Source organism: Rattus rattus, chromosome 15 (genome assembly GCF_011064425.1).
Source record: "Rattus rattus isolate New Zealand chromosome 15, Rrattus_CSIRO_v1, whole genome shotgun sequence".
NCBI lineage: Eukaryota > Metazoa > Chordata > Mammalia > Rodentia > Muridae > Rattus > Rattus rattus.
The window spans coordinates 44,665,068-44,679,542 of NC_046168.1; the positions used below are offsets into that span (position 1 = coordinate 44,665,068).

General features: G+C 37.5%; 1 pseudogene; it reads left to right on the forward strand.

The window, feature by feature from the left end:
• Positions 1-10,324: 10,324 nt before the first annotated feature.
• Positions 10,325-10,489, forward strand: LOC116885062 (annotated as a pseudogene).
• The last annotated feature ends 3,986 nt before the right edge of the window (positions 10,490-14,475 follow it).

Genomic DNA, 14,475 nt, shown 5'->3' on the forward strand with positions numbered 1-14,475 from the left:
AATGTGTAACTCCTCACATTTATTTCACTTCTTTTTTTTAAATAATTCAAGCAATATGGTTAGAACTCTATTAAATATTTATATAGAATATTAAATATTAATTTATATAAAGCAAAACCAACTTAACATGTCATCTCTATTGTCCAAATTGCTGGTTTTCCTTATGGACAGCCATTATCTCTCTCTCTTTTTCTCTCTCTCTCACTTGTCTCTGCCAGTCACAATGATTCTCATTAAGGTGTCCACTATGTCCCATTAACTTTTGATCAAAAACTTCTGATATTTTAAGAGATATGTTTAAAGCATACCAGTATGCATTCCTTCTCCTTTGCTAAAGTTCTGACTCAGCATATCCACAGATCACTCCCTCTGTTTTCTCAAGCTTGCACATTCTATGTTCCTTATATTAGTTCAGTCCTCTGAAATGCACATATCCCTCCCTAATGAAAAACTTGCTTCCTTATTATAGACAGAGACACAACTGATAGGTGTGGTTGTGTTCACGGCTGATCAGGAGCCCTTGTTATGGTATTTGCTGAGGTACTGGACCAGGCACATTTACTGCTACAGGGCTAATAGGTTCATTCCTCCTAAGTTTCTGTGTCTCAGTCAACACCAATAGGAGATCTGTAGGAAGGAAAAAAGCCACACAGATGAGTAGTCTCTTCATTTCCTCCCCCTAAATACTCTTCTTCCTTCCTTCCTTTTTTCTTTTCTTTCTTTCTCTTTTCTTTTTCTCTGTCTCTCTCTGACTGCTTGCCTCAATCTCCCTCTCCCCTCTCTCCCTCTCTCCCTCCCTCCCCCTCTCTCTCCCCTCTCTCCCTCTCTCCCTCTCCCCTCTCCTTCTCTCCTCTCTCCCTCTCCCCTGTGCCTCGGTGCCTCGGTGCCTCTGTGTCTCTGTGTCTCTGTGTCTGTCTGTCTCTCTCTCCCTCTCTCGCTCTCTCTCTGTGTCTGTCTCTCTCTGTCTGCCCCTGTCTCTGTCTCTCTGTCTCTCTCTGTCTCTGTCTCTCTCTGTCTCTCTCTGTGTCTCTCTCTGTGTCTCTTTCTCTGTCTCTCTCTCTCCCTCTCCCTCTCTCTCTCTCCCCCTCCCCATGAGCCTTCTCCAAAGTTTTTAAGCATTTATCTACATTTTGCATATTTTTGTGATGCCTTTACATTATACCTGAAGGAAATGCTCAAAAATAATATCGTATCCATTCACCTTTTTTCTTTAGAGGAAAGCAAAACCAACTTTTATTCCCTCTAAAGTTTGTGTTGTCTGAAAGAAAATCTTTGCTTGCCCAATAATGCTAGTAATCCCAAAACAGAAGAAGAAAACTATGACAAATTAAAGATACATCAATACATTAAAGATAACTTCCGTGGGTACCAAAATGTTTGGAGTGGAACTAAGGGATGAAAACAAAGCACTTCCTCATAGAGGATTTTGATCAAAAGCAACCATTATGTTTGATTTCTCTACTTCTCTCATCATGTCTTCAATCTGTCTGTAGTCTGTGGTTACTGCACTGTTTGTAGTCTCTGTTTGCCTGTAGTTTGTGAGCATGATGTTAGATGTATTTATGTGTTCTGTGCCTGTCTGTCCTTGGCATGACATATGAATGAGAGAAGAGAGTTGTAATGCAGAAAATTGGAAGGTGAAAAATATGCTTATTAGAAACTTATAAGTAATATTTTATATTTTTCATTTTTGTGGGTATAATGGGGTGTACATATGAAGATCACAAGACAATCTGTGAGTCCTAGGGTCCAAATTCAGGTCATCAGTCTTTGTGGTTACTGCCAATACCAACTGAATCATCATTCACCCACTATATATATATATATATATATATATATATTACATTCTCTTTACTAATAGAATTCTAATGTTCATGTCTTATATACTATCAAATTGATGTTCATAATCCATTCAAGTTCTTATTTAGTGCATACTCAGTGTTTGTGGTTCTGTCTGGTATGTTACCTGGACCTTCTAGCCTAATGATTCTGGGTCAAACTTTGTTGCACCTATATGACTATATTGTAACTTTACATTATCATTATCATGGTATAGCACCATCCCAAATATGGTACAAAGTGAATTACTCAATCACAGAGTACTATTTATCATATAGTAGCATTTGAATTTCCATTTATTTCAGAGGTAATATTTAATAGACTGAGCAATATTTAATAACTGTAGATAACTTCAATAATGCTCTCCTGTCTATTGATTTATCACCAGGGAACTCCAGATACTCATCTTGACATACAGTTTAGCACAGCTCTTGCTGTGTTTTATAGTGAAATCATCATTCCCTTGGGAACTGAGAATGCTTGATCAGCACATAGTGTTTTAATTCACTTTACATCTCAATCCACACCTCCCTCCTTCTTCTCCTCCCAATCTCACCTTGATACAACCCTTACCCACTACCCTCTTCCCTTTCTTCAGAGAATGGGCAGGAAGGACTCCATGGGTAAAACCATGGCATTTCAAGACACAGCAGGACTAAGAGCATCTTCTCCCATTGAGGACAGCTAAGTGAAGCAGATCCAAAGGCTAGCAACAAACTCAGAAACAGACACCACCCTAATTGTTAGGAGACTCACATGAAGATCAAGCTCCACGTCTTCTACAAATGTGTTTAAGGCCTAGGTCCATACATGTTCTTTGGTTGGCGGTTTAGTCTCTGTGAGCCTCCATGTTCTCAAGTTAGTTGACACTGTCTGTCTTCTTGCTACGTCCTTGACTCTTCCAGCTCCCTCAGTCCTTCCCCAACTCTTCCATAAGTCTCTTCCCCAAAAATGTTTGGCTGTGGGTCTCTGTATCTGTTTTCATCAACTGCTGATGAAGCCTCTCTTGAGTACAGTTATGCTAGACTCTTGTCTGCAATCGTAGCGGAATATCATTAATAGTTTATGGGGTTGGCTCTTTCCCATAGGATGGGTCTCAAGTTGGACCAGTCATTAGTTGACCATCTGTCAATCTCTGCTCCATCTTCTTGCAGGACAAATTTTGGGTCAAAGGTTTTGTGGATGGGTTGATGTGGCCCTTGCTCCACTGGAAGTCCAGCCTGGCTACAGGAAGTGGCCACTTCAGTTTCTGTATTCCTAGTTGCTAGGAGTCTCAGTTAGGGTTATCCATATATCTCAGGAGCTTTTCCAGTCCCAGGCCTCTGCCTTTTCCTAGAGATGCCCCTCCCCCACTGATTTCTGTTCCTTCTCTCAGCTCTCACCTCTGCTCACACAGGGCTCTCACCCCTGCTCTCAGCTGTCACACCTGATCCCCACCTTTGCTTCCCCCCCACTCCCCCCTGTCCTACCCAGACTCCTCCCTCCATCAGCACACATTGTTAAACAAAAAGTTTGCTAGTAAATAGGTTAAATGGGGAGAAAGATCATTTTCAGTTATTTCCTGAAATACTTAAATCTATTGATTTTAACCATGAAAAGAATAGCATCATATACCACATCCTGAAAATACTATTCTGAGTACAGAATGTGTTTTCTCAGCTGGTGTGATAGGAAACATCCATCCAGTTGTCACTTCCAACAGCATACCACGTCAACTTCCATAGATGTCAGATTGGAAGCACAAGACAATGAATTTCACATGTGTGGAGCATTAATGCACTTTATTTGCTGAATAGTTCATTTCTTCCTCAAACACAATTTTATACAGAATGTGAAGGTAGAGATGCTCTGCAAGCCCATTGGTTGTGGATTAGGTCATAAAATGAGAGTTAAAAATCTACACAGTTAAGTAAACAAACATGCTAGTGACAACAGGGTATGGTTCTCTGCTATAAAACATTTCAGTTGAGCCATTTTACTCATGGAAAGGAGGTGCTGAAAAAGATTATAATTAGTTGTTTCATGGGGAGAGTTGATGCAGTTAAGTTTATAGATCATTCCTGTAGTTATCCAACTAGGAAAGGACAAAGAGTTTCTGGGATGGAGTGTGGAGATTGACAGTAAATAATGAATGAGCCATTTCATTGGATTATTTTGCTTTTCTCCCACTTAAGTTTCTTTTCTAAGTGTTTATAAAGACCATAGGCACAGAATACTTTTCAATTTAGAACAAGACTCCCATTCCTTTACCTTGAGTTTTTTAAACAGAAGATTTTAAGTCAATCCCCATTTTATCCATTACTGAGTTGCCACTGCACACAAGTCCTTGTAGGTAGTTCATGGCAATGTCATCTTGCCTACATAGAGAATGATCAGAATCAATGTCCACAGACGTCTCTGCTAGTTAGCGGTTAACTGAACACTGTGTGGAGCATCACCAGTAGTGGGCAATTGGGTTTAACTCTCATTTTCTGGTTGTATATGTCACTTAGTGCTACACAGCTTCTTCAAACAATACTCTATATTTTCTTAACTGGTAAATGCTGTATAGAGTTTCTACATACTCTTTGTAGCAGTTATAGAGGTCCTTGTGTCTTAATGATACATAGAAGGTGAGTATATAATATTCTCATGTAGTGGAAACCTGATGTCAGTCATTATCCAAAGAGATTTAATGCATTTCCTCCAAGACTCAGAGATTAGAAGATATGAAAGAATTCATGGTGAGTACCTTGGCTCATGCACATGGTAAGGAAAAACTGATGATCATATGAAAGTTGTCCCCAGGATCCAATGATCCAAGAGAAAATATTCAGCTCTTACACCCTGAGCTATATATGTTACTGATTTATACATATAAGGCAATTTTAAATATATAATATGCCCAAGGATTTTATGGTGTATATATCAACCACATCCTTTCACCTTTCACAAATAACTATAGGTAACTAAGGAATGTTGAGGGCATCAAAAATCTCTCCCATGGACTGTCACACGAATTGATTATCCAGCATCAAGTGGTCAGCACAGAAACCAATGGTGCCTTAAAGCAGAGTCCCTTTCTTCTTCTAAAATTTTCTTATTTCATTTCTCCATTTCTCCCATTCTGTATTATACAATGGTGATTTTAAGAGATGGGTTTCCCCTGTTGTCTCAGATGTGTATGTAGGTTATTAAGGAGGACATGGCTAGAACTTCCAAAGTATGGTTTGGGGGAAAATGCTTCTCAGTGACTTCATCTTTCATTAGTTTGGAATAATCACAAAGATTCACATAGGATATACTCACTTGCTCTGACAATTAAATACGTCTATGTAAAATGACGAACCGTCCTGTTCACTCAGGCCTACTTCTAAGTGAAAGTTACCCTCAAACTGCCAGTCACACATGTATGGCTTCTAGCGATCACTGTGGAGGTTTAATGTTGTATATTCAGGGAGTTCTGATAGGCCACATGTGTTCCCACCATTCACATTTAAACAGTCATCTGGTGCAGACCTGTGAATTCTTGCTTTACTATTTCTCTCACTTAAGCACATTGAAAATAAGTTGAGGTGATTCTTTATGTAACACACATCAGGTATTTGTTTTTCAACCTCCATTTCCTTGATGTTCACCTCCCCTAGAATATCATTCAGTGTCTCCTTGAGACTGAGACAAACTGGCATTATCGACAAGAACCCTGAATCATTGTGATGCAGGTGGTGGCGAGACCACGCACTGACTAATGCCAGACTCAATGAAATGAGGTTTTACTTTTACAGCTCATGGAAAAGCTCGTGAACATTCTCAGTGAGCAGAGATGTGCGGAAAAATGACTGTGTGAAGCTAAAGACGAGAGCTTTCCTGATTAAAAAATCAAAAGCATGGTGTTTAAATATGAATTACCCTGCTAATGCTCACTATGAGAGTCACATGCCTTCTATGCCTCATTAAAACACACATTTTACAGAGTCTCTGGCACGTGCATAGATAATTTATGTAATCTAATTGCTCAGGAACCGGGGATTTCACTGCGGATACCAGCTGTGGCTGCTGTCCAGGGGAGAGAATGCTGAGTTCCAAGAGCTCAGCACTCTCTGCTTGAATTTATGCAGCGTTTAATTGGTTGCTCAGAAATATATTGCAATGAACATTAATTAGCCTTTAAATATTTTCCTTGAGTGACAATTTATTCATTAATTTTGGTTTAAAAAGAATTCTAAAGGCTAGAAAGGGAATTAATTGATATGAAAGTGATAAAGATATGTGGTTTAGAGTCAGGCTACAAGTTTTACATATGTTCTACTATGTTTAAACATACTTGATGGGAAAAACTATCCCTATTCTATAGAATAGGCAATTGGGACAAAAGGAAATAAAATAATTGTCTCCAACAACAACACAATGACTAAACACATTTTGATTTCAGGAAGTTAGAGTGCACCTGTCCCTGTGTCTGCCTTTAACCTATTTATCTCGCTTACTCTTTTTATTTCCTTGAAGAATTTGTCCTACCTTCTTCCTCAACACTTGTTTTACATGTGGTTACAAGTTTATCATTAATCTTCCATGATACCAACGCATAAAGTCTAACAATATATATATATATATATATATATATATATATATATATATAATTATTTGTGTGAGGGGTGGTATTCCATATGTGAATGCAAGTGTTGGTGACAATCTGAAAAGGAACTAGATGCCCTGTGGCTAGAGCTAAAGTCATCTGTGGTGTTCTGACATTTGTGCCATGAATCAAACATGGGTTCTCCTCAAGAACAGTTGGTGCCTTCAACTGCTCAGCCACCTTTGCAACTTAGAGTAAAAAAGTTTAATTGATGATTGATGAATACACTAAAAATTCTGTACTATTATGTGTGAATAATTTCAGGCCTAGGGGAATTAAGTTCTCTTTGCATTGGCATGTGAAGTTAGTGCAAAAGCTTGGATATAATTAGATGCTTTGACTCATATTATGTTTCCCTTTGAAACTTCAGCTAAAAAAAAACCTAGTAGTTAAATATTGAGTGATCTTAAATAAAAACTTCTAGTTAAGTAAAATAATATGAAGAAATGTATCTACATAGTTAATTTGTTTCAGAAGTTATTAAGTGGAAAGTTTGAGTTTTGTAAATCATGGATATGTAAAATTCCAGAATTAATATTTTGCTTTCTAGAGAGTGAGATTGTTATGTAGTATATCTGGCTGCATTTTTAAAATAAATCAGTCTGTGCTTTCTGTAAGACTTGGATAAACAATTTTAAATGACAGTTGGTAATTTTGAAGAATTATCAATAGTCTCATTATCTTCAGGATGTTTTGTGGGCTAGTCATTCACATTTTAAGTTGGTGCTTGGGGCACTGAAAAACATATCCAAAATAATATTTATCAAGGTTTATAAAACTGAATATCTACCTTAAAGTCACTAAATTGCTTTATATATTATTTTATCATCTCTCTCTCTCTCTCTCTCTCTCTCTCTCTCTTTTTCTTTCTGTGTGTGTGTGTGTGTGTGTGTGTGTGTTTATGCTGTTTCATTCCAGTCATAGAAATCCTAGCTTATACAACTTGGTATCAGGATAGAGGGGTATTGTTTTGATACATCTGTCCATGCTTTTTATGAGATAGGATTGTGAAAGTATTTGGAACTATGGGATGAAAAAGCCAGTAGTTTATTTTGTAAGAGCTTGGAAGATAAGAAAGTTGAGATCAGTGTAGCGGATGAAGGCCTGGTCTGTGAACCTTCAGAATGAAACAAAGGCTCTACCAGGCCTTTTATGTGCAGAATCTGTTGTTGTGGTCAGCTGGGGCTGAAGTGTCATCCATAATTAACAAGAGAACAAAACCTCTGAAATGAAACCTTTGCTGTAGTGGTGCGGTTCAAGTTGGTTAACTGGAGCTAAGAAATTAGAGATTAGACGTGACACTGAGGATAAGTATTCTGTCAAGTGTTTCTTCAGGATCAGCGAGCAGAAGCTGTGTTCCATAAGTGACTATAATTTTACCTTTGTACTGGCATCCGAACCTGGTCACATAAAAGTCTCCCATGTGGTTTTGAAGGTATGAAAGCTTCATGAAGAGAGGCTGGGAACTTACATGGCAGAGATATAGTGCCTGAAGACAGCCCAGGATAGTCTAATGGTGAAAGTACAACCCAGCTTCAGCATAGACATGAGCATTTTGGAGATGCCAGCCCCATGGGATTGTGAGGTCTGGATTGACCCTCTACTGGGACCTCCTGAAATGAGACTCACTGAGACAATAATCGATGCAAAAGCAGTAGGAGTTTAATCATCTGACATGTCAGGGTAATCCTGGAGAAGAACAAGAAATGAAAGATTATGCCTTAACAATGGTGTGTTGTATGTCAAGTTGACAAGGGGTCAATTGTACTCATTCATGTTATATCTATTTGACACAAACTAGATTTCTCTAAAAGAAAGGAATCTTAATTGAGAAAAATACCTTTATATGAGTCAGCTGTGTAAGGCATTACCTTAATTAGTGAAGGAGTTGCCATCCTTGGGCTGGTGGTTTTGGATCTAGAAGAACCTAGGCCGAGCAAGCCATAAAAGGAACCCAGCAGGCAGCATCTGCATGGTCTCTGTATCAGCTCCTGCCCCAAGGTTCCTTGTTTGAGTTTCAGTCCTGACTTTCTTCAGTGATGGACTAAAATGACAGAGTGTAAATTGAATAAACTCATTCCTTCCCAAATTGTCTTTTGTTGCAGCAATAGAAATGGTAGCTAAAAGTCCAAAACTACAGTGGTTACGCATAATATATAAGTGACACTGTTTCACCTTTGGTGGTGTAACACTGTGCTAGTTAATGTTGTAGCTTATAGGCATTATACAGGAAACATTACTGATTACTTTTAGTCCTTGACAGCTTTCATAATAATACCTTATCATACTAGTTATTAAAGAGAAGGCTTTGATGACAGATCCAGATCCATTCTTCAAAGTCCCATGTTCGAAGTGTATGGTGTCTTCAGCAATAGAGGCTTAGCTTCTATTTCTTGAAGGGAATGGCAATTATATCAGCCTGTGCAGTTTTGGAGAGAACTTCAGGGAGGGTTTTCAGCCTGGCACTGGAAATTTTGTGAGATAGTTCATGGCTTTTTGGGTGAGAATTGTCATGCCAAGAAATATCAAGTCATTTAACACACACACACACACACACACACACTCACACACACACACACACTCACACACACACTCACACACACACACACACAATGCAATTTTAAGTAAACACAAAAGAATGCAATTCCCATAGCTGTTGAAAGCAACCATAGTTTTATTTACTTTCCTTTCTATTTCTCCCTCTTCAGTTAAAGTCACTCCTATCTTATGATTCTAATTTCCAATTTTATAATAGAATACATGTCTTACCCTCCATTCTCTATAGATCATTCTCCCATTCCTTTGACCCTTCTTATAGTCTTGGCAGTTTCTGTCTTTACTCCTGTGTGTACTCCTGGTTATACACTCAGAATTCTATTGTGTATAAGTACCACACTTTCATTATTCATAAGTTTAAGGACATTTGGGTTGTTTTGTTTCCAACTTTTCTGGATAGGATGACAATGAATGTGACTGAGTAAGTGTCTGTGGATTAGGACATCAAGTCCTGTTAGCATATACTAAGGGGGACTATTGCTAGGCCATATTGTAGATCCAATTTTAGTTGTTTGAGATGCTGAACATTGATGTCCAGCATGGCTGTACATTTGAAAGTTGCACCAATGATGAATGAAGAATCTTCTTTCATCACATCTTTGTCATTATTTATTATTGGTTGTTTTATTGATCTTAGCCACGAGAACTGGTACAACATGAAATCTCAGCATACTTTTCATTGGATTTCCTCAATGGCTAAGGATAATGAACACTTTTTTTGAACTATTTATTAACTATTTATATCTTTTAAGATTTCTCTGTTCAGAACCATAGGCCTTCCTCTCTTTAAAAAATATAATTGAGTAAATTGTTTTGCTTTGTTTATTGTCTTCTGTATATATTTGGATAAAATCTTCCAAACAGATATACAGCTGTCAAAGATTTTTGTTCTGTTCTGTGTACTTTCTCTTCATTTGGTAGATTGTTTTCTGTGCTATACAGAAGCTTGTGTGGTTTAACGAAATGTCATTTGTTAATTGTTGGCCTCAATGCAGAGTACTTGGGTTTATCAGTTTCAACAAACCAAATGGAGATGCGCATAACCTCATGTAACTCCAGCTAGCTAGAGGAAATTTGATATTCTCATTGTGATTCTGTGAACATTTACATTTATATACAAATATATCTTCATTTACAACTATATACATAAAGAATTAAAAATAAATATCTTGAATAGATGTATTTTATCATCCACCTCGAACAACTGTAGTTAGGAAGAGAGTATGCTTAGACCTTTACTGCTACCAGCACCCCTCGGGGTATTTGCTGCCAGAGAAAGTGTGCCTCTGTTGCTGCCTTATAGAATACTGCAACATCGCTTCTCAGCCTTTTGGCTAAGATCAAGTGTAGAATACTGCAACAAATATTCAAGTTTATGACTAATACACAGAGTACTGATATATAATGATTCTAGGTTGGAGCTTGCTGCATTATGGCTTTAAATTGAATAAGATAACTCCAACTGTAATAATAAAATATAAGGAGTATTGCACCAATCCTACATGCATTCTGCTATATTCACCTCAAGCCACAACTTGCCAACATTTCATGTTTTTATTACTTCAGCGACTTAGCTCCATAATGACTAATACACTACCGTATTGTTGTCTCCTAATATTTTACCTTCAGTTGCCACCTTATGACAGTTACCTTCCAAGATCAATGAAGGGTTTATTGAAGTGAAAACGCTATACTTGGGGCTATGTTCCTCAGTTATTCTAATACTTTCAGTGTTCAAATGCTGTATCATCTCACCAAGGATCCATGTCTCTACTACAACCTTATTTGGTATGACATAATTAGGTACCCAAGCCTGAAATTGAAGCTAACTGTGGAAAGCAGAAAATAAATAAAGTTAAAACAACATTATGAATGTAATCTGAGTCATTTCATTTTGTATTTCATTTAACCTAAGGACCAACCTGAAGAGTCTTTGTAAGGCAGCAAGTTAAATTTATTTTCAACTTTAATTAGCTATGCAAATAAATAGGGAGGGGAATTAAAGAGTATAAAAGACAACTTCTGCAAATGATTGATATTTTTCTTGTCTTGATTTTCTTGTCTGACAATATATGCATCTTAAAGATTTATATATAAACCATTATATATATATATATCCATATATTCCCCTGTATATTTATTTATATATATTTATAGACATTTCTTTACATATATATTCATTTATATATTCACATATGTCCATATGTATGTAGTTTACTATTTTTCAATGTATAATATGTAGTTTATTATTTTCAGTTCTACATTGATAAAGCATTTAAATCATTAGAAAAATAAAGAATATTTTTCATCTATAGAAATTTGGATATATTCTCTTCACCAAATTAGAGAAGTATACAGCAAGTCATATTTTAATCAATGCTTCTATCAAAAATAGTTGCTTTCTTGTAATGTATATATTGCCTTTTTATTTGAAATGTTATTTGTCACTTTTGGGACATCTAACATTCCTTTTGAATGTTGTTAAATTAAGTATAGCTATGAATTTTTGTACCATTAGTGAGGTATAATCTGAATAATCACTGAGTAAACAAATGGTAGAAAACATTTCTATCCCAAGTTTTATTTCATAGTTTTGATTATTATTGACATTTTACAAAGAATAATGATTTGTTATTAAGAGACTTGGCCATTGACAAAAGTTTAATACTGCAAAGGAGTATGATGTAATCTTTGCCTTAAAGAGCATTTTTCAAGTTTCTAATTGTTCTGACGGAGTTAATGTTGGAGGGAAAAGGCTACACAGTGACATTAATGGGATGGTTATACTTAAGCGAGCTTTTTACTTTGCCCTTTAAACCTTAGATCAGTTTTTAAGTGAATAGAAAATATTAGCTCTGCTTTAGCTAGCTTTTTTCTCTAAAAGATAACTTTTATTCTTTGTAAATTCTGTTAAGTTTCTGATTGCAACCAGAATTCTTTATATTATGACATGAGTCTCCTCACTAACTTAAACATGAAGAGTAAGTTGTCAATGTGACGATATCACTTGGCATTTAGCCTGAGCTATTTATACTTCCTGTCTGTTGAAATGATCTCCTTTTTTTTTCTTTTTTCAGATTCTGGTTTTACTGTGGAACTTCTCACTCTACGTAGCTACTGATTAATAACTCAGTACTTTCACAGTGTGATATGCAAAATATAAATACATGACATGTTATAAATTTTTCTTAATTTGATTTGCAGGAGAAATTGTGCCATTTATCTGAATTCAGTATATTGTTTCAGTTAAATTTTTTCTCTGTAATGTTAAACACTGATGATCTAATTTTCTAATATGTGCATTGCCACTGCATGATCAGACTCACTGTGATAAACAATACACTCCACATTATCAATACAGATTTTCTTTAAGTATGAAGTTTTTGTGATACCCATCAATCAAAGAAATAGTCAAAGCAATTTAAGTATAAGTCTAAGTACAAGTGCTGATTTGTGTGTGTGTGTGTGTGTGTGTGTGTGTGTGTGTGTGAAACTTTGATTGTTTTTCAATTTTTTTCCCCATCTCCCAAGTCCTGGAAACTCAGGCATGTTCCACTGCCCACAGAAAATACGCTGAGATGGTGTTCCATGGCATTATTCCTTGTAAGATGCCAATAAATACCTACTCATCCCAGATAGGGAAGGTGTGAGCAACCAAACTAAACATACCATCAATATCCAACTTGTTGGATCAATGAGTTTCGTTGGGGTGATCTACAGGGATAGAAATGATTCAAAGAATATTACATTATTAAAAGCCCCATTTAGCATGGGCAAAAGCTCACAATTTACAAAAGCTAGAAACTCTGTCTGAACTTCACAGCTTTTAGACAACTCAATACATTTGAGACTGTCTCTTTCAAATAACTTGTTAGCCCCTTTCAGGACTGTCCCTGATCCAGGCATCGTGGCTGGTTTCTGTTTCGTTCTTTTTGTTATTTTATTGGATACATTCTTACTTACATTTCAAATGTTATTCCCTTTCCCGATTTCCCCTCTGGAATTCCCCTATTGCTTTCCCCCTCCCCCGCCTCTATGAGAGTGTTCCCCCACCCACCCGCGCACCCACTCCTTCCCATTTCTCTTAGCCCTGGCATTCCCTTACACCAGGGCCTTGAACCTTCATAGGACGAAGGGACTCTCCTCTAACTGATGCTCGATAAGGCCATCCTCTGCTACATAAGTGGCTGGAGCCATGGATTGCTCCATATGTACTCTTTGGTTGGTGGTTTAGTCGCTGGGAGTTCTGGGGTGTCTGGTTGGTTGATATTGTTGTTCTTCCTATGGCATTGAAAAACCCCTTCAGCTCCTACGGTCCTTTCCTTTCCTTTCCTTTCCTTTCCTTTCCTTTTCTTTCCTTTCCTTTCCTTTCCTTTCCTTTCCTTTCCTTTCCTTTCCTTTCCTTTCCTTTCCTTTTCTTTTCTTTTTTCTTTTTTCTTTCCTTTCTTTCCTTTGTTTTCTTTATACTGGATATTTTTCTTATTTACATTTCAAATGTTATTCCTTGCCCCAGCTTCTGGTCCATAAACCCCTATCCCATCCCCCCCCACCTACTTCTATTAGGGTATTCCCCCTCCCAAACGCCCACCCCTTCCTGCCTCCCCACCCTGAAATTTCCCAATATTGGGGGGTCCAGACTTGGCAGGACCAAGGGCTTCTCCTCTCACTGGTGCCCAACAAGGTCATCCTCTGTTACATATGCAGCTGCAGCCATGGGTCTCTCCATGTGCACTCTTTGGGTAGCAGTTTAGTCCCTGGGAGCTCTAGTTGGGTGATATTCTTAGTTTTATGGTCCTTCAGCTCCTTCAATCCTTTCTCTAACTCCTACAATGGGGATCTTGTTCTCAGTTCAATGGTTTGCTGCTAGCATTCACCTCTGTATTTGTCATGCTCTGGAAGAGCCTTTCTGGAGATAGTTTTATCTGACTCTAGTCAGCATGTCCAAGTGGATTAAGGACTTCACATCAAACCAGATACACTCAAACTAATTGAAGAAAAAGTGGAGAAGAGTCTTGAACACATGGGCACAGGGGAAAATTTCCTGAACAGAACACCAATGGCTTATGCTATAAGATCAAGAATTGACAAATGGGACTTCTTAAAATTGAGAGCTTCTGTAAGGGAAAGTGCACTGTGATTAGGACAAAACAGCAGCCAACAAATTGGGAAAAGATCTTTACCCAACCTACATATGATAGAGTGCAAATATCCAATGTATATAAGGAACTCAAGAGGTTAGACTCCAGAGTCAAATAACCTTATTAACAAATGGGGTATAGAGCTAAACAAAAATTGTCAGCTGAGCAGTCCCTGGGTTTGGTGCCCAGCTCCGAAAAAAAAAGGAAAAAAAAAAGAGCAATTTCAAATGGCTGAGAAGTACCTAAAGAAATGTTCAGTATCCTTAGGCCTCAGAGAAATGCAAATCAAAACAACCCTGAGATTCCACCTCACACTAGTCAGAATGG